The 24,710-nt window shown below is 39.1% G+C and overlaps 1 protein-coding gene across 1 annotated transcript in view; it reads right to left on the bottom strand.

Moving 5' to 3' along the window:
- Vav (Vav guanine nucleotide exchange factor) overlaps window positions 1-24,710 on the bottom strand; it is a 112,925-nt gene that overhangs the window by 76,636 nt on the left and 11,579 nt on the right. The gene's annotated exons all lie outside the window — the stretch shown is intronic.

Below are 24,710 nucleotides of genomic sequence, written 5' to 3'. Positions count from 1 at the left end.
TGCAGTGAAAGTGGGTCCTTGCCCTCGCACACCCTCGTACTTACGGTGAAAGTTAGCCCTCGCCCTCGTTAACACTTGCCTTCGAGAGGATGGTTGTGCATCGCCCTCGCTTTTGTACTAGAAACTTCTCCTCGGCCTCGCGCACCCTCACCCTGGCAGTGGCAGTTGGCCCTCGCCCTCGTTCACCCTCACTCTCGCGAAGGAAGTTGTCCATCGCCCTCGCTCGCCCGGTGAGGAAGCCCTCGCGAGGATCAGATCCTCAATTTTCCAGCCTATTTGCTGAATTGTTTTCCTTAACATAGTCCTAAACAAAGAAAACTACACATACCATCGTATAACTTACTCCAGATCACCTAAAATGGAACAGATCATTGACTACTCTGCGCTTAATATTACCATGAATATGTTCAGATGAAATTGAATAGTTTCCTTTACATATTTCGGTGCAAACTAGTGTTGCCTATGAGACGAAACGAGACGAGAAATAAGGTTTATCATATTACCATCTCGTAAATTTTATAGAAGTCTCGTCTCATCTCAATTTTTGGAAACTTCTTTATTGTGTCGATTGTCGACGTCTCGTTCTGTACATTTACGTACAAAATGTATTCCCTTATCTAGAAGTTCTCAGAATCCTTCTGCGTCACGAGAGGTGTAAGAACATTTACATCACAAGAACATCTAAGAACATTTAAACCATATTTATTATTGGAATATATTGTGATTTGAGTATCTTTAAACGTTCATAAATGCTCTTCATTGAGATCACCTTTATCAATTTATAGGTTTTTCAAACGGATCATTTAGCGCTAAAATAGTGTTTGAGACCTAAGACTTGGGTGAACTAATGTTGCTCACAAGACTCGAAAAAATTCTCGTCTTGCCTCGTAATCCTCCAAAAATGGTTAAACAGCAAATTCAAAATAGTTAAGGAAATTTGTCCTTCTTCCTTGCATGCCCTCGTTCTCGCGAAGGAAATTGTTCCTCGCCCTCGTGAACACTCGCCATTGCAGAGGAAGCTGGCCCTCGCGCACCCTCACCCTCGCAGTGACAGTTGGTGCTCGCCCTCGTTCACCTTCGTCCTCGTGCTGAAAACTTGTCCTCGCCCTCGTTCACCCTCGCCCTTATGTTGGGAATTTTTCCTCGACCTCGCGCACCCTCGCCATCGCTACCGAAACTTATCCTCGCCCTCGCATTGACATTTGGCCCTCGCCCTCGCGAAGGGAGTTGTCCATCGCCCTCGCGTAACTGTGGGCAAGAGAATTTGAGGGTGAGGATGCCCTCGAGAGGGCCACCCTCGCGAGGGTGAACATCTCTGTTACTGTCTCCCTTAGCCTCGGGCCGTAATCGTGGATCATTAAACTCAAAAAAAGACAGAAGAAAAAAATCATCCAGTACCGAAATTTCGGGGCCTGACATTGAATCACGATTCCCTCATCTGGCCCTAGAGTTTCCTGGACGATAACAATGTGGAACATCTATCTAGGCCTACATATTCAGCCGTTCTTTTGATACTAAATGGCTTGATTTCGAAGTATCCCGACATTCATTATCTCTGTGTTATTAATAAAGATTGTACAAAGAGACGTACAGCGTAGTGAAGAGCCTTTAGCAGGCAACTAAACTGTACACAGCGGTAATGTTTGATCATTACTGCAGTAATTTAATTTTACAACTCCATCGGGATAATTCGAATCGAAGAAATATCTTTTAATAACATGTAAATTAGTGGAGGGACAAAAATTAGTTTTCAGTTTTTTGTATAAAACCGGTTTTTGATTCTTACCAAAAAAGCTTTTGTTTTCTATCAAACCAGTTCATTTTGTTTTTTATCAAAAACATTTTGCTTTTTCGTTAACTTGTTTGGATTTGAATTTGATTTGATTTTAGTTTAGCGGCCCTTTCAATAGTGAAGTTCATAGAGACTTGAACTTACAGCTTAACATGAGATCCCAACCACATGAGCTCCCGCCGGGAATTGAACTCGAGCCCACGTTAAAGGTGCACACGCTAACCGCTTAGCCACAAGTGAGCTCGTTAACTTGTTTGGAAATAAGTAGAACAAGAACAAATACCAGTTTCGATGAACATCACGTTAGCTTCAGTAAAAATTCAAAAGCTTTTTTTTAAGAAAATGAAAAAATAGTTTCGGAGAAAACCGAAGTGTTCAGTTTTTGTACAAATCGGTTTCTGTTTTCTTATAAAAACCGGTGTCCCCATCCTTAAGGTTTATGACGGACATTCCTAAGGGCTTATTCGGTAGCAATGATGTGAACAGACTGTGGGGGAGATGGCTAAAATTCAGCTCAAATGTAGAAGAGACTATGTAGATTCTATATTTCAAAAGCAAATTGTCCTAAAATGGATGAAAGATAGTAAAAAATATTAAACATGAGCATTAAAGTGAATGGAAAATCAATAAGAAAATGAATTCGTTCACATATCTGAAAAACTAGAATAAGGAGATGGCTAATTGAAAGCTTAGCAAAGACATAATGAAGAGCTTAAAAATTATGTATAGCACATATGGTAAATATGGATAGAATATTGTCAAAAGTCAGTTGTATGAGCAAGATCAATAATAATGATAACGTATGTGTATCTTATGCGAATTACCAAGGAGGCCCCAGGCGGAGATTACGTTCTTGAAATATCTCACATCTGGATTTGGAATCTCCAGACTCGATTTAGCATGCAATGTGACTTTTGATCTGATCACGTGGCATAGTCTGATCCTTATGGCAAACTGGATAGGTCCTTCATATACATCATTAATCCCGGCATTTAAACATAACTTTAAAGAGAAATCAATTCACTCGGGATAGTCATCTATGGAATTAAACTTTGATCTCTTGAACAAGAACCAAGCAAGCTAAATCAATGCAACATCTTGCGAGATTAAAAGAAACAAGTACATGACTTTAAAAAGCCGAAAGATTAGAACTTTCTTTTTTGTACACGTGGTTACAGGTTCGACCCCTTTCATCACAATCGTAAGCAACTGGGGAGTTATATGAATTAAGCATGAGCAAACGGAGTGAAAGATAGAAAGAATGGCTCTGAGAAATGATGCGTTGTCCATGCACCACTCAGTTAAACGGAAACCATTAGCTATTTGTGGATTTTAGCGTCAGGGAGTTTAGTATAACGAAAATACGCATTTCATGGAGAACCAGCAACAAACTAGAGGGTTGTTTCCGCCATGCGTTCACTATATCATGTTGTAATGCTCCTCTTTTGCATACGCTCAATCACGTGTTGCCATTCTCGTACTACACAAACACGTGACGCTATGGAGAGGGATGATCATCGGACTACAGATTGCTGGTAAGGTGCATAACGTAGGAAAGCCATCGAAGGAAAGAAAAGTGAAGATAGCCATATGACATCAGGAATAATGGAGCACAATGCGTTATAAACACAATTAAATATAACAACCTAATTCACACTTTCCTTTATTATTCGTTGCTATTTTAGATATTTATTCCAAATGTTGACATTGGTCAGTTCACATCTGCAACTGCACAAACAATTACTTCATATATTAACATACATATTATCATGATATACAATCTGAGGCCAATTCATCATCTAGAGCTCTGCTTCCACAGAAGACCGATTCCCAAGCATATAATATTAGTCTATTTTTAAATAATAGTATTTCATATATATTCTCTGTTTTGTCATACACTATTTCGCTGGGATATTAGTCAGCAGTACAGACTCATATTACAAATATAGTTAAAAGCCTATTAAAGTACGCACCATTTGTCTGGACATATAAATGCAGAATAGTTCTAACGAGTATTGCTTCAATACATTAAGCCATCGTATCCTGACATGTTTATTATAGATCTAGTGAAAGGAAGAATATAGATCCAGTCGCAGAATTATCATGGATTTTGGATTATAATGATTAGTACATCATGTCTACAATTACATTTCACGCACAGAAAACCAATATTTATACTTCTAATATTTCACCAAATTATGATATTAAAGTCACATGTTGACTACTTAATTTACATCGAATATATTTGTAGATGTTACATATTGAAACTTTTTTATCTTAATCTAAAATCGTTATATCTATCATGTCGAAGAAAACGAACAAAACAGGCTGTAAATTCCGAGCCGTTAGCGCCAGTACATTGTAGGGCGCAGATTCAGAATGTCCCGATTCTAACTAAACAGTAAGCTAAATAACATCAACATATGATAAATAACAGTTGAGTTAAATAACAGCAACATATGATAATAGAATTATTACTTGTAAACGCAAAATAAGTACTCACAAAAGGTAACATTAAAAGAAAGTGTAATGGAGACAAACGGGTCCATTACAATGTTAGTCACATATGTCTTAAAAAGATATTGCCTTGTTTATCTCAGGAAGTTATTGTGGGCGTGTCTAGAATGGGTCACGCAATGTCTCTCTCCAAGTTAATTTAGAAATTAAATAATGGATGGCGTATATACTGTATATGTAAGTTTTAAGTGGATAGGACAAACATTTTGCTTTAAAATGTTAACGATAACTGTTCTTAATTCAGTCAATGTCAGTTACAAAAATGAAATCTCTCAGTTTAATGCCCACGACTATGTCCTTTACACTAAGGGAGACATCATTAAGACAAGTGAATGACGATGGAAACGGTGGAATGTGAATGCGTGAGGAAACAGGACGACCCGAGAAAATTCACAAACAGGATGTTTTCCACCACAAACGTACTTGGCCGGGGATTGAACCAAGGACTCCACACACCAATCACCGTGTCCATCTAATATATCAGGTACAGATGTTTTCTTAATATCGCTTTATTCTCGAAAAGAAAAATTAAAAAAGGAAATCTTTAGTTTTACGTCCCACGATTATGCTGGCCAGGCTAAAGGAGACGGTGAAGATGAGAAATGAATGAAATGGTGGAATGAAGACAGTGGGAGGAAACGGGAGAACCCCGAGGAAACCAACGCACACGGTGTTTGTCCACCACAAAACTCACTTGGCGCGAGCTGGGATCGAACCAAGAACCCCATGCACCAGAGATGAACGCTCTAAAACTGAGCCACTGCGGCTCCAACAGAAAAATAAGTCGAAATTTCTATGCACATTTTCAATACAATATCTATACTACACAACTTAGATTACAATAGATAGGCTTTACCCCCTCCCTCTTACACACGCACTGTCATGCACATCGACAGCATAATGATTTTAAATAAAAACATTTTTACAGAAAGGACATGTGCCCGGAGATACATAAGCTGTGACTGAAAGTATCGCCTCGCGAGTTTGTTCATTCTCATTATCACTGACTACTCTATCATCACTGCCATTTTGTACCCTGCAAATTGAAAAGCTTCCACAGATATATAGTCTCCCACTAATTTCTTCGTTTTGTTGTAAGAATAATTTAAATCAGTGTTTCTCAAAGTGTGGGTTGCGACCCAGTGGTGGGTCCCGGCCTGCCTTTTGATGGGTCGCGTTTTTTTTTTTTTTTTTTAATTATGGAAATTTTATTTTGATGCAGAAACACATGTTGTGAAGTGTTATTCAGAAAATGGAAATTGGAAGGGTTTGTTAATGACATGAAGACTAAGTTGTTTCTCAGAGCCCTGCCCTGTTGTACAGTCAGTAGAAATGCTGAGTTAGCATAGAAAGATAGTGGGTGAGTCGAAATCTGTCACACGGTAGGACATTGCGTCGGAAGTAGTGTACCTTTCTGTGGAAACATTTTAATCCTCTTTGCGCACGCGTGCAATTTCATAATACAGTTATCGAGAAAGAAAAAAAAGGTTACACTAACTATATCGTCACTAACTAATATTCTCGTACCGACAGGGCCACTATATTCATAAATTTACATTACAATTTAGATTGAAAGTGAGATATTTAGGATAGACATAAAAGAAACCACATTTTTATTTAATAAAATTCAAGCATCGAGTTCTAACTTTGTAAAATTAGTGGTCGTTCGAGGTGTCCACAACATTCCCAAATAAATTTCATGTTAATCGCTCATACGGGCTGTTATTGAACGAACTGCAATTGTAGATATGATTTACAGAATTTAATTGCTTTGAAATACACTACCATTACGTAAAATGTCAATGTATATTTGAATAAACGTAGGTGGGCCACAAAATACTTTTTCATTATTTAATGTGGGTCGCGGTAACAAAAAGTTTGAGAACTACTGATCTAGATTAATAAAATGATTTAATCTTCCCCATTTTATCTTTAATACCTTCCATTACTACAAGGGATAATCCTGAGCATTCAGGACTCAAAATTAAACTAAGCAATAAAAACCCTGCTTACTACTATTACCGGGGGCACGGCCGCTCAGTAGAGGAATGCTCCTCTCTGGTGGGGTGTGTCCCTGAATAGACTCCAGGCCAAATGAGTTTTTGGTAAATAACACTGTGTTTGTGGGATTTCTCGGTGTTCTCCCATGTCCTTCCACATTATAATTAAACGAATTCATTCACATTCACTCACTTTCCTTATTAATAATTTGCCTCTTTAACCGACAGGGCATAAAGTGGGACGTAAAACTATAATTTTCATTCAACTTCATTACTACTATCACCATTCCAAGTTTTTGTGGCCCGCGTAGCGTAGTCGCTAACGCTTTTGCCTTTGGTGTGAGCAGTCCCGGGTACGATTACCGGTGGGGACACTCGGTCGGAAAGGTGTAACAGCTTTTTCAGGCCAACCACCCTGAGAGAAGTTTTTCCTGGGTTTTCCTCATTCACACAAGACGAATGCCGGAATGGTATCTAACATAATGGTCCCAGGCCGCTTTCTTCCTTCCCCATTCTCTTCTTCCTCTCCAGTTCCTGGGCTGTATGATCGCCAAATGACGTCATCTCTCACGTGTGTGAAGGGCTAACATGGCCACACATGCCGAAAGCCCAGAAATCTAATTCCTAATCATGTCAAGTTTGCTGAATAAAGCTCATGTCATCCCTGTCTACTATGATCCAGAGCGAAAATGAATCAATCTGGACTAGTTTTGGGTTTCGAAACTGTGCTATATGTAAATATGGGAAGTTTTACAGAAAAGCTATTAGTAAGAGTCCGCCTATCTGTCGACAAATATCGGAGCAGAAGCGACAAGTCATAGTAAGAAACGTTTTCTGATATACATTCGGTGTCCGAAGAATAATCATCCACTTCCACTTTCAACGTTGATCATCATAGAACAAAACCTGCAGCACATAGCGAGAAGCGATTTATTGCAACGGATTCAAGAGTACCAAAATACGTTTGATCTTTTTACTGAAACTGTAAATGGCAGAAATTTACTTTCACTTCCGGTTTCAATATTGATCTCCAGAGAAAAAACTATAAAAGATAAGTTAGAAATAGATTTTTGATATGGATTCAGCGTTTCACGAATAAGTTTCATATACACATTTAACTCTATTTAAAGCCGAAGGAACAAAATTGCTAACACTTCAGGTTCCAATATTAATTCCCATAAAGCAAAAAGGATAACAGCAGACGAAACAGGCTCTTTAAATATGGATTTACGATCCCAAGACTAGGTTCCATCTTAACCATTTTCTTGTATAAAAGCCGAAGGTAGTAAAAGTTTTGGTATCGATATTGATTCGCACAGAGCAAGAACTGTAAAAAGTTGTTCTTAATATGAGTTCAGCGTCCCAAGAACAGGCTCTATTTTCGACCTTATCCCTCTATTGCAACCACAAGTGATAATTTGCTACGCCCGGCTTCAATACTGAATCCCCATAGTTTGGAAGTTTACTGTCGCTTTACAAGGTGAAATGGAACTCACTTGTTACTAACAGTGCAAATCATATGGGAGAGTTTTTCGACCACACGATTCTCACTTCGGTTCCTGGGTAACGTGATCGATCATAAATCATATTCTTTTAAAACTAAGTACATTATAATAACTATCAACCGAGCAAAGTTCGCTTAATTTGTCTGAAACAGCCATTAACTAATTTTATCGGAGAAGAACGAGAATATTTTCAATCTGTTAATGCTAAATACATAGAACAGTTTTCTCTTGGCCAATACTCCTCACGAACATGATCACTATAATCATACTGTTTCAAAGCTATTCTTCGTCAAATCAACGTAATTTTCGAACAAATTCTACCTTACCTTGCCTGATTTAGGTGAAATTTGGTATAGTTTCTGGTATCAATGTGAAATGACAAACCCTGATATTTCAGGTTGACATGTTGTAAACTGTTTCGAAATTACAGACACCCAAAGTTCTCAAAATTTACCAAAAATATCATGAGTGCATTTTTTTTTTCGATTGGCATTTGCGGCTGATCTAAAGGACTTATGATGTTTGTTAAATGTAATTTTAAAAGCTTATGATAAGAACTTTCAGATTATATGTAGCACTACTGAATACATATATATTAGAAAAATTTTGAGATTTTCATTTCCTGAAAAAGTAATATTTTGAAAAAAAAACAACAAAATAATATTCGGATTATTATGAATGTAGTGGCACCGCGTAGCGTAGTTGCTAACGCTCTCGACTAGTGTTATCAATATGTGCCTTCGGTGAGAGCGGTCCCGGGTTCGATTCCCGGTGGGGCACTCGACTCGGTCGAAAAAGTGTAAAAAGCTTTTTCAGGCTAGCTATCCTGAATGAAGTTTTCCTCATTCACACCAGGCAAATGTTGGGGTGGTACCTCACTTATAGGTCCCAGGCCGCTTCCTTCCTTCCCTTTCCCCGGATAGTGTGCTCGCCGAGGGACATCATCCCTCAAAACGTGACGGGCTAAATGGTTACACATGCCGAAAGCCATAGGCGTAAATAGTACCCCGCAGACCCCCACAGCGCGGGGAGCGCTCGAGCTCCAGGGGCGCAAAATAGATAGAAAGTAAGGGTGCATAACTAAGGGTTGCGAGGGACGCTGAAACTTGAAGTTACGCCACTGCCGAAAGCCCAGAAATCTAAATCCTGATCCTATTATGAATGTATTTCCGAAGTTTTATTTTGGGATCATCTGTTACAAAAGCTTCTACTCTCAAACGTGTGGTTAAAAATCGCTTTAATTTAGGTTCTTAGGTTATTAATGTAAAGTGGATGGAAATAATTTTGTGGCACAGAATGAGGAGAAAAGCTATCACTGGACCTGTGAGTAAGCAACTGTTCATCCTCAGCAACGACACCAGAGGAGGGCAAAGGGACGGCCGTCCCCTGGTAACTACATCTACCTCAATATATATGTTAATGTAATGCAAGTCAAATGATATAAAACTATCCTTTTCGGTACACAAAGGAGCAGCTGCCCACAATAGCTTTTGACCCTCATCTAGGAAATTAAAGTTCGCGTCCCTACCGTTTGTAGTGTGCTATAAGGGGAAAGAGCATGTCAGTTTATTATAATTTTGGAGTGTTTGGAACATAATACTACTGCTCGGTACTGTTTCCAGCAGAATCTCACTGTTTTCCTGAGAAACCAGTTTAGTCCAAAAAAAGATATTCGCGCGCTCATTCCTGAAGCTTCAGATAATCTCAACAGGCCGACTCGCTGTAGTGACAACCGAAAAAGTCATTCCAGTTCACTTCATACTAAGTTGTAAGCAGTATTCTGAGAAGACCTGAACTTCCAAATGTGAACAGAAACCTAATTAATGTTTTTTATTGACACAGTGCTATGTTATTACAAAATAAAATTGTGGAGACCTATCCATAAGTCGAATATTGTTCTATAATTTTTTGAAAATATTGTTTTTTTTTTTGTAGAAAATCAAATTCAAAATTTTGAGTTTTCCAATATTTTTTAAAAAAGCTAGTGAAATGCCATTTGAAAGTCTTTTCTTAAGCTTAACCTTAACCAACATCATACATCCATCAGGCCAGCTATAAATGCCAATTGAACAAATGTTTCGCAATTTTTGGTAAATTTTGAGAACTTTGGCGGTCTGTAATTTGGAAACTGGTTCACAAATCAAGCAAAGTTTTTCGCTTGTTCCATTCACCAGTTATAGCGGTCATAATATAAAGTATCATTCCAATCTATAAGGGTCGATTTGAAACCGTGTACTATCATAAGCTTTGAAGTCATCTACACCGTAACTACTATTAACCGTCCAAAATATGGTAAAACGAAATGAAGTCTTTCAGTTTAACGTCCACGAATATGTCCTTAAGGTTAAGGAAGACGGTTGATTAAGGCAAGTAAATGATGATGGAAGAATCAGTGGAATGAGAGTGTGTGAGGAGAGTACCCCGAGAAAACCCACGGACACGATGTTGTCCACTACAAACCTTCTACGATGAGGATCGAACCAAGGACCCCACACACTACGAGTAAGCGCTCTACCAGTGACTTACCATGTCCTCCTAAAAAACAAGGTCTGTCATTCTACCTTCAGTGATATCGAAAAAAAATCTATGAACATATGAGTCAGCATTTAGAGGCCCTACTCCTCAGAGAAATCATCAATCATAAAACAAATGTGTGCTGCAGCACCCCTATTCTCCAGATATGTCCCTCTTTGATTATTTTCTGTTCCCTAAACTGAAGTTACCATTACAAGGACGACCTCTTGACACTGCTGAAGACATCCAAACAGCTGTGACAATGGCATTACAGAACATTCCACAAACAGAGTTGCAGAGGTCGTGTGGCACTCGCTGTATTGACGCAGAAGGGGTGTACTTTGAATAATAAACAGGTATTGTTACATTATCTACGCATGTTTGGTCGCAATAAAAGCAGTCTCATTACTTAATTGTCGGATGGTGTATGAAGAGTAATTTTCAACTAGATGCTATGTGACGTCACAGCTTGCTGCTGCCCTTTTTCAGTCAACTAAACGGACAGAGCAAGAAACAGGCAGGAAACTTGAAGCTGATAAAGTCAGTGGTAACAGGTAAACAATAACATCGATCGTTTTGCAGACACAATACTTGTGGATCCATGGATACTTGTACAGCCGGAGACACTTCTAAATGGTACACCTTAGCCGTAAATCTCCATATGGCTGTACCATTTAGAAGTGTCCCCCGCTGTACAATGCCAACACTTGTTTATTCCATCCTATTCCCTCATATCCTCTACATGTTACTCATTGTAATTTCGTAACTCATTAAAGCGTGCTGCCACGTATACATCAGCCAATTCGAAATTTTTATTTTACGTTTCTTTTTTTAAACAGTCTAGTTCTGTTTTTCTCTCTCCAACTCCTGCTAACATTTCCTCATTATGTTTTACTCATCCAGTTAATTCAATATTCTTCTGCACACATATTCCGAATATTTCCAGTAGTATTTTCACCGGTCTTTCGTAATGTCCACGTGGCAGTGTATTGCTGCATTCCAAAATTTAATCATTTCTCTGTAATTCTATTCGATGACCCACAAATTACGATTACCTTCTTCCTAAAGGCTTTTTCGCTGCTCTTGTAGTTTTTAACTCCCATACACACTTCAAATGTTCACTTCAGAAGTACCCAACACAATCGAAAACTAATACCCTATTCTACCTACTTTTCCTTAGTTGACACTGTACTATCACCATTCTTCTCACTTGTTTTAAACATTTATAGTACTTTCATTCACATTCTTCATAGCATTTCCTTAAATTACCCTAAAATGCTTTTAATTTTAATTTCAGGATGCTGTTAAAACGTCGTAACATCCATAAACTGAATACACTAAACGCTTACAGTCTTCCGACAAAAAATACTGAAAATATGACAAGGATACACGCAGGTGTCAATGGACGGTGGGAGGACATTAAAATTTTCGCAGATCAGGCTGCAGAAGTCGGTACAGTAAACATATAATGGTTAAGAAATTGTGAATTCCTGAACAAATGCTGCAAAAAATGAAAGACACGAAGGCCTGGAAACAGACTACTACAGAAGAAGGCAAAAGATGTCCTACAGTAAGATACATAACAAATTACAAAGGAAAACAGAGCAAATTAAGGAAAGTTTTGACAAAACAAAATATGGATATATAGAATTGTTAGTAAAAGTAATGAATAAGAAGAATTGTGCGTGGAGGGAGGTGAATTTCAAGATGCCAGGTTGATAAATGATACTTCAGGAAAAGTGTGAAGAAGTGTTATTCAAGACAATGAACGGAAAAAAAGATATAGATTACACAATACACCAATCAAGTTCATTAAGAATATGAGATCATAGACAAAATGTTATGATTCTGCTATGAAATAAATGAAACGAGAGGCTGAAAGAAATATACCATCAAAGTGACAATGATATCGTTGGCTAAGAAATCAAATCCAGAAAGACGACCTGAGTTGATTTTGAGTTTAACGTCCCGTTCAACAGCGAGGCTGTATGAGACGTGGACCTACTGATTAACGTGGAATCCGAACCACATGATCTCCCGTCGGGAATCGAACTCGGGTCTCCCACACCAAAGTTACGTACGCTAATCGCTTAGCCACGAAAAAGCTCAAAAATCAAATCCAGAAAGATGTGAGAACTACTGCAGAACTATTAGTTTCATACTGCACACAGCAAGAAAGAAGCTTCGAATATGGAGCAGAAGGCTGTACGAAATAAGCCTAACAGATCTCGGGATAAGCCCGAAGTGCCCATGTTCGAAATATATTTTGCGGGGTTATACGAATTCATTATCTATGCTATTTATGCTATAACTTGTACGTAGTTGTTGTTACTTATTTACCAAGATTATAGTTTTATTCTAACAAAAGATTAGATTTAAATTCTTTTCATTGTTGTGTCTGTATTATCGCGCGGTATCAATAATGTTTCCAAGTAATGATCTGACAATGGATGAAACTTGAAAATTAGTTTCGATGGAAATGAGCTATAGTATAGTGAGTTCTTTAAGTCTGTAATATCAACACATGGTAGGAAAGGATAATAATAATTGCTGTAAATTATGGAGCAAGTTTTGCGAGAAAGCAGCAGCATCAAATTTGTTCAAAATAATGTAATATATTCTCACTATACAAATCAGTAATGTACATGTCGAACGTGTGTGTTGTGTTATGAAAGCTTTATAATTAGATGACAGAAAACATGATGTCAACTTAACTTGTGATGAGTGAAATATGTTTTGAGATTAACATGAAAATGAGCTTAAATTAAGAAAAGTTACTGAAGAAAATTACAGAGAGGGTTGAATTAATTTAAATATAAACATTATTTGGGATACAAGGTCAGTACTTAATTTTAAAGAAGAATGTGTATCATATACCTAGTGTATTAGCAACTACTGAAAATGTCTTATCGATTTTTATTTGAAAAAGAGTTCTGGAAAACTCTTTTAAAACAGAAGGACTCTTCTTCAGCAGCAAAGAACTCCAGAAAATATAAAATAAGATAGGCGTCTTGAATCATTAATGTCCTGTGCTATTTGAGTCTACTTTGCTTCAGTATACGTCTGGTTGGTAGTAACGTGGTGTTAGTAATAGTAGTAATACGTGTAAGAATTTGCGATGGTAATACTATGCAGAAACCTTCAATTTTAAATAGGAGTCCCCTATTACACAAATGCCGTAAGTCTCCGAGCCTTGAATTCAATTTGGCCGACCTAGTAAAGAAGGGAAACACGTTCGGGTTTGAGAGAGGACATGTCACAAGAAGTTATTACGAGTGATTAGTGTAAGCTTTATATAAAACGAAAATTGAGTACATGTCAAGCTTATTGAAGGATGAACTAAACGGCGTGACAAACATCTTGGCATTTGAAGGCGGCGCTCCCAGTTCCCTTTAAATGCTGCTAGCAAATGAGGGGCCAGCGATATTGTCACTTTTATTTTGTACACATCCACGTCGATCCTCTGCCACCTAATCACGCTATAGTTCGTCTGCTTAGCACTCGGCAATGTCGCGTCAGAGCTTGCGTTTTATTCGTTTAGCTGAAATGCCAAGATGTTTGCCACAGGCTTTAGGTCATTAAATAAACAATTTCTCTTACAGATCTTCCCTTCACATTTTTTATTTGCATTAACAGGATGTCTACTAAAATTCCAAAATGAAATATCATGACTTTTTCGTAACCTTTTCTTTCCCAAACAATAAACTTTAGTAACATTCTCAAGAGAGAATTTGGGTACGAATTGAATCCGAATTTTCATGCATGCAATAGAAGCCCGTTTTGCTAGCAATTTGGTAGCGTCTATAGCCGACCATAGACATTTCTGGTGATGAATTTTGATGTTTTATAGACTAAAATTTTCCAGTCTGTACTCACATTTGAACAGATAAAAAAAATCGTAACCAAACAACTAAATTTCGTGACTTATTCTTGATTTTCATGAACGTTTTCTGATTTCGTGACCGACAGACACCCTGATTAAACAATGAAAATAAATGAAATTTCTAGTTAGCCTAGAGAAGACGGATGATTAATAAAATGAATGATTACTGTATAATCGTCAGAAGAAGAATGTGAGAGAAAACGGAAGAATCTTGAGAAAAACCAGCCAGCAGAATGTTGTCCACCACAAACTCATATAACGTGGTATCGAACCAGGAACCAACCGTACTAGGGTCAGCTCTCTATAACTTCATCAAAATACAGAAACATGTACTAAACACTTCAAAGACAAGCTACCAATTTCGAATCCGAAACATCCCATTTGTGAAGAAAGAATCCTAACCTCTAGCCCACATCAACTCGGTAAGAAGCGAATTTTACCTCTGTATGGTCGGAATACTTAATGGTACGACTACGCCATCAGTATCTATTTCATATTAACTTTTTCTAACCTTATAAATCTTTGTCGTAATTTAAGTGTTTCCTGACTCGCATTTAATGTTTTTTTTTTTTTAATATAAAATTATTCGAACAGAAACTATGAGTATATATGCGTTTCAAGATTTTGTCTTACGTAAAATTTTTATGTTCTAAATTTTGTATTGCTGTTCTAACAAACGTTTAGGAAGCCCAGACTTTTGTTTCCACTGTAAGCAGCAATATAACTATAACTAGCGATCAGTAAGTTTCGTTTCAAATTGTAAAACTACGGAAGATGCTCAAACTAAGCAAATTAAATTCAAAAACGGGAGTAATGGGTTGCAATAGAGGGATGAAGTTTGACACAGAACCTGTTACTCAGACGCTGAAGTCATACAAAAAACAATTTCTCCGTATCTCTTACAATTATTATTGTATAGGAATCAATATTGAATCCGGAAGTTGGACTAGCTTTTAGAATTTCCGGTTTCAATATATGAGTACGAGCTGAGACGAAACACATTCATGGGATCATGAGTCCTTACAAAAGGAAAAGTTTGCCACTTTCTATTACCTACTTTTCATTCTATCGAAATCAATATTGGAGTCGCAATTATAGTAGATTTCTAAGACTTTTGCAATAAAGAAGTAAAGGTTAAGGTGGAGCGTATTCTTGCGGTACTCAATCCATATCAAATACTGTTTCCCGATATCTATTATAGTTTTCTCCCTATAGTGATCAAAATGAAACCAGAAATTACCGTCACCACTTCCGGTCTGAATAGAGGGATAATGTCGAGATGACACTACTTCCGGTACTATTCAACAAACGCTCCCCTCGCTTATCGATTTTGCTCAACAGAGATCAAATATAGAAATAGGAAGGCAGAAAATAGAGCAGGTGACTAGTTTCCAATACTTGGAAAATGAAATGAAATCTTTAAGTTTTACGTCCCACGATTATGCCGGTTAAGCTAAAGGAGACGGTGATAATGAGAGATGAGTGAAATGGTGGAATGAAGAAAGTGGGAGGAAACGGGGAGAACCACGAGAAAACCCACGAGCACGGTGTTTGTCCACCACAAAGTCCACACGGTGCGAGCTGGGATCGAACCAGGGACCCCAAGCACCGGAGGTGAACGCTCTACCACTGAACCACCGCGCTCCCATTTCCAATACTTGGATAGTATTATTAGTTATGATATGAAGTGTGAACGTGAAATAAAAGCAGGGATAAAAATGGTGAAAGAAGCCTTTCGGAGGAACCATACTATTTTGTGGGATCTTGAGTAAAAAGTTGAGAAAAAAAGCTCAAAGTGTTCGTGCGGAGTAGTGTGCTGTATAGATCAGAAACATGAACATTATGAAAAATGACTGAAAGCTTTCGAAATGTGTATGTGAAAAAGAATGCGAGAAAATTTGCTGGATCGAGCGGGAAACGACTGAGAGGATGTTAGAAATGGTGAGGGAGAAAAGAACAATTTTAGATATTATTAAGAAGAGGAAAAGAAACTGATTGCGACATTGGCTAAGAAGGAACTGTACCATGAGGGACGTGCTAAAGGGTATGGTGGCAGGAAAGAGAGCGAACGGGTGAAGGAAGCACACAATTAATGGACGATATCAAAACAGAGAAATCGTACGTGAAGACAAAGAGGTTAGGGGAAGACTGTAGAGCATGGAAACTTAGTTGCAGCAAGTGACCTGCTCAATAATGGCATAATACCTATGATGATGATGATGATGATGATGATGATTACCACCAAGACTACATGAAATATGGAACCCGAACCACATGAGCTCCCATTGAGAATCAAACCAGGGTCCCGCGCACCGAACACGCGTACGTTAAGCATACAACCACGAGGGAATTCATCTTCACAAGTAAATAAAGCAAAGCGGCCACGTACTTCTCAGTTGCTAAGTGCTATTACTGCTGGTTATTAACATATCTTGTTTTCTCGAACCAAATTAAAAAAAAAAAAAACTGAAGTCAGTATCTGCCAATGTCTTATAATGTTCATCAGCTTAATTAAAATTCTCTCGTAAGTCCACTAAAGTTAACATATAATCAAGATAATTGTCTTCCATTCTTCAGCAATATTTTCTATTTTCTTTTTATCTATCCTGAAAGTTTAAAACAAACGAAAGAAGAACACAATAAAAAATGGTGTTTCCTTAATCCCTGCTCCAGACTGAAAATTCGACAGCGAAGATAAGATACTAATACTGTAGGTGGACAAAATACATTAATCTAGTCTTGATATTGCTAATGTTAACTATAAATATATTAATTTACTGTAGCTCGTGCAGCCATAATTATTTTTCTACCGATTCCTTCTACAAGTACACCAGAGAGAATGTCACCATGATTAGCAAAGTGAGTTTCTTTTCATAGTTTGAAACTACGGTAGACTTCTAAATTATAGAAATTTAATACTCAAAACTTGAGGCAGTACATCTAAAACTATTGGTTGCAATAAATTAATAAGATCAAAGATAGAACCTGTTTCTTGGATGCTGGAACTATGTCAAAAAGCCATTTACTCGGTATGCCTTACTGTTTTTGTTTTATGGGGATGAGGGTTGAAACCGGAAATCGCTAATTCGAACCCATTCCGGATGGAATAGATGGTTAAGGGAGGAAACAGAATCTACTCTTAGGAAGCTGAATCAATCGCAAAAGAAAGAAAAGAGAGAGAAAGAAAACCGCATCTCGATATCCCTTAATGTTTTCGCTCTATAGAAATAAGTACTGAAACCGAAAGTAGTAGTAAATTTCTACAACTTCCTGTTTTGATAGATTGTTGCTGGTTGTAATGGTATGTTCTCTTGGCACTCTGACTCGATTCAGAAAACACCTTGCCGCTGCATATTACCATTTTTGTTCTATGGCGAAATTGGGAGCGATACTCGTAATTTAAACCACTTCCGTTTTGAATACAAGATTCATGGAGAAGGCGAAACCTATTCCTGGGAATTTGGATCAATTGTAAAAAAACTGCAACCTATATATCAATCTCTCTTACAATTTTTGCTCTGTGGAACTCAATATTGAAACCGGAATTAGTAGTATTTTTTTAAAAAAATCTGATTTTGACAGTGTTGCAGGTGGTTATGGTATGTTCTTTTGAGAACCAGAATCGTTTGCAGAAAGCACTTGCCGTTACCTAATATCATTTTGTTCTATGGCGATAAAGCTGAAACCGGAAATGAAACCTATTCTTGGGACGCTGAGTCTATTGCAAAAAATTAAATATCAATCTCTCTTACCATTTTTGCTCTATTGAAACCAGAAGAAGTAAATTTCAACCACTTGGTTTTGATAGAGTAGTGTAAGTTGTGACGATAAATACTGTCACAAAGTATGGAGTGGCGCTGTAGGCATCCGGAGTGACACAGTGCTGCCATCTGTGTATAAAGCGGAAGATGCATATAGTGTGTATTTGACTATTCATGACTTACGTTGATATTGTACTGAATTTTGATGGAGTGGGGCGATTACGAAAATCGTGTAGCAGTAATTGCACTACACAAGGTTGGAAAGACAGCAGGTGAGATTTTCAACCTCCTGAAACCACTACAAATCAGCAAGAGATTCGTATATCGCACCATACAGCGATACACCGAGACTGGAACGGCAGCTGACCGCGCAAGGAGTGAGACCACGAACGGTACGAACCCTGCAGGTCCAGAAAGCAGTCGCAGCAAGAATTCGAAGAAATCCTATTCGAACACAAAGTGTGATGGCTGCTGAGATGAACATCAGCAGAAATTCGATGTTTCGTGTGCTCAGGAGGCGGACTGGTATAAGAGGCGTATGGGCGTATAAGAGGCGGACTGGTCACTTTCTAATCCAAACATTAATGTCGCAGAGGGTCCTTAAATCAAAGAAATTGTTGCGGCGTTACGCCAACAATCTGCACAGAAGGATTCTGTTCACTGACGAAAAGGTGTTTACAATTGAGCACACCTACAACGCCCAAAATGACTGTATGCCACGTCATCTACTACAGCTGCTGAAGCAGCTCCAAGGATTCAGAAGACACATACATCATCCTACCTCAGTGATGGTTTGGTGGAAAGTGAGCTACTCAGGCACAACCCAGCTGCATTTTTGCGAATAAGGTGTTAAAACATCTGCCAAGGTGTACCAGGACACAGTGCTAACACCTATAGTGAAACCACTGTCTGCTACCATGTTTCCTGGAGAAAGGTGGACCTTCCAGCAGGATTCCGCTCCAGGCCACAAAGCAAAAACAACCCAGGACTGGCTGGCACGGAACGTCCCCGACTTCATTTCTACCGCTGATTGGCCTTCTAGCAGCCCGGACCTTAACCCGTTGAACTACAAACTTTGAGCAGTCCTTCTGGCAAAGGTCTGCCATAAACGGCATCCATCTGTCGACAGTCTGAAACAATCCTTGACCCGAGCAGTGAACACTTTTCCCATGGACGTGGTGCGTAATGGCAGTGACCTGTGGCCGGACAGACTTTGTGCCTGCATCAAAGCCAAGGGGGACATTTCGAAAAATGATTCGTGCGTCAGGTGTACAACATATCAATGTAAAAAAAAAAAAAAATGACCAAAACAAATTGCCTTGGTGTTAATACTCTCTGTGATATTCTCATTCAAACTTGTGACAGTATTTATGATATAACTAGGTACTCTCTTGAGACACAGAATTGATTGCAGAAAACCGCTTGCCCCTATCTATTACCATTTTGTTCTATGTCTATAGCTAATTTGGACCACTTCCGGATTGAATAGAGGTTAGTGGAAAAGATGAACCCTATTTTTGGGACAGTGAATCGATTGCAAAAAACCGCATCTCGATATCGCTTACTGTTTTGCTGTGGAAATCAGTACTGAAACCGGAATATTAAATTTGAACCATTTCCGGTTTTGGTAGAGTGTTGGGGATAATCACGATACGTTGTCCTGAGACGCTGAATCCTTTGCCAAATACCATTTTCGTTCTCTGGCGACAAACGTTGAAAACGGAAATAACTAATCTGATCCACTTCTGGTTTGAATAGAGTTAACAGAGGAGATGGAATCTATTCTTGGTACGCTGAAGCGATTGAAAAAAAAAATCATCTCGTTATCTCTTACAGTTTTTGCTCTGTCGTACAAAGCAACAGACAGACGGAAGGACAAAACACTTCTATAAGACTTCCGACATTTATACATAGCATAGTTTGGGAATCTAAAAACTGAAAACATGTCGTTTCATTATGTTTCTTGTTGAAGCGACATTTATACATAGCATAGTTTGGGAATCTAAAAACTGAAAACATGTCGTTTCATTATGTTTCTTGTTGAAGTTCAGTGTCATCATTCAGCATCCAGGCTATACGAGATGGTAGTTGACAACTTAAGAGTAACTATAATCCAAATATCTGTAATGTGTTCAAGTTTTTAATGCTCTCCCGCCGAGTATCCATCGGCGCAAATATGTCTTCAACATTGGGGGGGGGGGCGGTAAGACCGTTCCCATATATATATATATATATATATATATATATATATATATATATATATATATATCAGTGTTGGGCAAAATCAATTGAAATCAATTGCAATTGATTTTAGTTGCAATTGAATTCAATCATAAAATTTGCAATTAAATTTTCGTCAATTGTTAATTGTCAATTGCAAAGGGTGCATTTGGAACATTCAATTGTTAATTGCAATTGACAATTGAAACTTGTAATTGTTAATCGCATTTGAAATCAGCAATTAAAACTGAAGATAAGATGATGTGTGTATATTGTATTGTCCACTTGTTACTGTCTTACATATTTCAAATAAGGTACTTATAAGAAATGCTGGATACCTCCCATCCCTTTCCCCCCTGGGAAGAAAGCCGTGAAACTAAGTATTTTTTAAATATATTATGTTTATGGTTCTATCCCCCTCGAAAGAACTCTATATGCCCGTCATGCATACAATAGGAATGAGCACGAGCAAGTTTTCTTTAAGACTCGACTCGAAGCAGAAATCTTTGGTGTTCGACTCGAGACCTCGGCTCGAAAAATTTCCCCCAACTCGACTCGAATTCGGATCGAGTTTCCAGTCGAGTCGAGCCAATTCGAGCTAAATCCTTTGTGTAGTTCCAAGTACTACTATCTTCAAGTATCCTACATAGACAATATAATTATCAATGATACTACTACTACTACTATAACTAATTATTATTATAACACCTTGTACCTGTATAAACATGGAATATAGGCGGTTTGTATCGGAATACTAAAAATTAGTTGACTGTCGATCTCGGTAGTCAAGAAATCTTCAGGAGGCAAGGACATCGGTCACGAGGTTCTTGGTTTGAATAGAGGAGGAGCAAGTATTCGGGCTCGAGCCAAAAATTGTTAGAAGTTATGGGACTCCAGTTAAACATGTTTAAAACTGCTCGACCCGGGTTTAGGGTTGTCAACGACTCAAGTGGCTCGCTCACAGCTCATTCACTTATCGAGCCGAACCGAGAAGTGAGCCGAGCCAACAGCTCATCCAACCGAGCCAGCTCGAGTCGATGGATCACACGAGCCGAACCGAACAGAGCTGATTGCTTACCCCAACCGAGCCGGTTCGAGCTATTGGCTCAGTTAAGCTGACTCGAACTCAGCCTATGGACTCGTTTCAACGGAGCTGGTTCGAGCCATTGGCTCCAATCGAGCCGAGTCGATAACTCGTCTTTACCGAGCCGGTTCAAGCAATTGGCTCAATTGAGCCCAGTCGATGGGTAATCCCAACCAAGCGAGCTCAAGCTGTACGCTAAGTTGAACCGAGCCGGGCCGGTTGATATCACTATTCCGGTTAGGCTTCTACTTTGGCTAAAAAATTGGACCGTGCAGTTCTCAGCCTTGATGGTAAGAACTACAAAAAATGATATGAAATCTTTAGTTTTACGTCCCACGATTATGCCGGTTAGGCTAAAGGAGACGGTGATGATGAGAAATCAATCAAATGAAGAAAGTGGGAGGAAACGGGAGAACCCCGAGAAAATCCACGAGCACGGTGTTTGTCCACCACAAAGTCCAAACTGCGCGAGCTGGGATCGAACCAGGGACCTCAAGCACCGGAGGTGAACGCTCTACCACTGACCCACCGCGCCCTGGCAAGAACTACAGTATATACTTATATTGGTGCTCATGGCATCATTAACTTGTTCCACCACCAACGAATTTCGAGGTACTTTGTTTTGCATCTTTTGTGCGTGTTTTGTGTCGCTTTGTGCGCCTATTCCCACATTTTGTGCATCACCGGAAGTGGGTCAAAATGGGCCTAAAATATGGCGGAACAAATTATTGCTCTTCCGCCACCAATGAATTTCGAGGTCGTTTCCTTCACATCGTTTTGTGCCATTTTGTGCGTCTACTTCCGTTTTGTGCGTCATGGGAAGTGAGTTAAAATGAGTCCCCAAGGTGGGACGAAAATGACCAAGAGTTCCGCCACTATTGAATCTCGAGGTCGTTAATTTCACATCGCGTACCCTTTTGTGCGTCTATTTCGACGTTTTGTGTGTCACTAGAAGACGGTCAAAATGGGCCTCAAAGGTGGGACGAAATTGACCCACTGCTCCGCCACTACCAAATTTTGAGGTTCTTCCTTTCGCATCGACTAGTGAATGTTTCGTGCCCGTATTTCCACGTTTTGTGCGTCACCGGAAGTGGGTCAAAATGGGCTTCCAAGATGGGACGAAAATGACCAAGAGTTCCGCTACTATCGAATTTCGAGGTCGTTAAGTTCACATCGCGTACCCCTTTGTGCGCCTATTTCGACGTTTTGTGCGTCACTGGAAGACGGTCAAAATGGGCCTCGAATGTGGGACGAAAATGACCCACTGCTCCGCCACTACCGAATTTCGAGGTCCTTCCTTTTGCATCGGTTACTGAATTTTTGTGCTGTTTCGTGCCCCCATTTCTACGTTTTGTGCGTCACCGGAAGTGGGTCAAAATGGGCTTCCAAGATGGGACGAAAATGACCCACTGTTCCGCCACTATCGAATTTCGAGGTCGTTAATTTCATATCGCGTACCCTTTTGTGCGCGTATTTCAACGTTTTGTGCGTCCCTGGAAGACGGTCAAAATGGGCCTCGAATGTGGAACGAAAATGACCCACTGCTCCGCCACTACCAAATTTCGTGGTCCTTCCTTTCGCATCGACTAGTGAATGTTTCGTGCGTTTCGTGCCCTTATTTCCACGTTTTGCGCGTCACCAGAAGTGTGTCAAAATGGGCCTCCAAAGTGTGACCAAAATGACCCATTGTTCCGACACTATCGAATTTCTAGGTCGTTTCTTTCGCATCGTTTAGTGCCTATTTTTTTAAAAAGTTTTGTGTACCTACTTCCTCGTCTTGTGCGTCACCGGAAGTGAGATAAACAGGCCTTTAAAGTGGGAGTTAAAAGGCTCACTGTTCCGCCACTATCGAATTTCGGGGTCGGTCCTTTCGCATCGTTTAGTGCCTGTTTTGTACGTTTTGTGCGTCACCAGAAGTGTGTCAAAATGGGCTTCCAAAGTGTGACGAAAATGACCCACTTCTCCGTCACTATCGAATTTTGTGGTCCTTCCTTTCGCATCGACTAGTGAATGTTTCGTGCCGTTTCGCCCTTATTTCCACGTTTTGCGCGTCACCAGAAGTGTGTCAAAATGGGCCTCCAAAGTGTAACGAAAATGACTCACTCCTCCGCCACTACCGAATTTCGAGGTCCTTCCTTTCGCATTGACTAGTGCCTGTTTTGTTACGTTTTATGCCCCTATTTCCACGTTTTGTTCGTCACCAAGTGTGTCAAGATAAGCCTCCAAGGTGTGACGAAAATGACCCACTGATCCGACACTATCGAATTTCTAGATCGTTACTTTCGCATCGTTTAGTGCCTTTTTTAAAAAGTTTTTTGCACCTATTTCTCGTCTTGTGCATCACCCGAGGTGAGTTAAACGGGGCTTTAAAGTGGGAGTTAAATGGCTCACTGTTCCGCCACTATCGAATTTCGGGGTTGGTTCTTTCGCATCGTTTAGTGTGTATTTTGTACCGTTCTGTTCGCCTACTTTCACGTTTTGAGCATCACCAGAAATGCGTCAAAATGGTCCATCAATGTGTGAGGAAATAGAGCCATTGTTCCGCCACTATCGAATTTGGAGGTCGTTTTTTTCGCATCGTATAGTGCCTGCTTTGTACTGTTTTGTGCTCCTATTTCCACTTTAGTGCGACAACGAAAATGGTCAAAATGGCCTACAAGTATAGCGGAATAACTTAATGCTCCGTCACCATCGAATGTCGAGGTCGTTTCCTTCACATTTTTTATGCATGATTTGTGTCGCTTTGTGCATCAGTAGGAGAGGGTCAAAATGGACCTTGAAAGTGGAATGAATATGTTTTTCTGCCATGTTTGTAGGTCGCCTTTGAACCACTTTCGTTGGCCTACAAAACGTGAAAATATGCGCAGAAATGGTAAAAACACGTACTAAACAATGAGAAAAAGCGACCTTGAAATTCGATACTGGTGGAAGAGTGGATCATTTTTCTTCCCATATTGAATGCCCATTTTGACCCACTACCATTGATTCACAAAACGTGGAAATAGGCTTACTAAACGGTAGAAACACGCACAAGACGATGTGAAGGAAACGACCTTGAAATCGTTCCTGACGAAAGAGCATTAACTTGTTCCGTCATATTTGTAGGATAACATTGACCCATTTCCGGTGACGCAGAAAACGAGGAAATAGACGCACAAAACAACACAAAAAATTTCCATGTAATTAAGCTAAATTTCCATTTAAGTTTGTAAGCTTAATTATATGGAAAATTTTATACATTTTTCCTTTACGTTGATCTACTTTACGTTGAGTTGAGACTTTTAAATTTTATTCAATTTTCCACTGAAAAGTATCTATAATTCAACAAGGAAATAATTATTAATTATAATTATTATCTATATAATTGAATTCATTGTAATTTGTTCTATAACAAACACTTTACCATTTCGTACTAGCTGTTATGCCCGTTCTTC

Source organism: Thermobia domestica, chromosome 7, assembly GCF_964235325.1.
Source record: "Thermobia domestica chromosome 7, izTheDome1.hap1.1, whole genome shotgun sequence".
NCBI classification, from domain to species: Eukaryota; Metazoa; Arthropoda; class Insecta; order Zygentoma; family Lepismatidae; genus Thermobia; species Thermobia domestica.
This window is presented reverse-complemented; position numbering and strand designations above follow the sequence as displayed.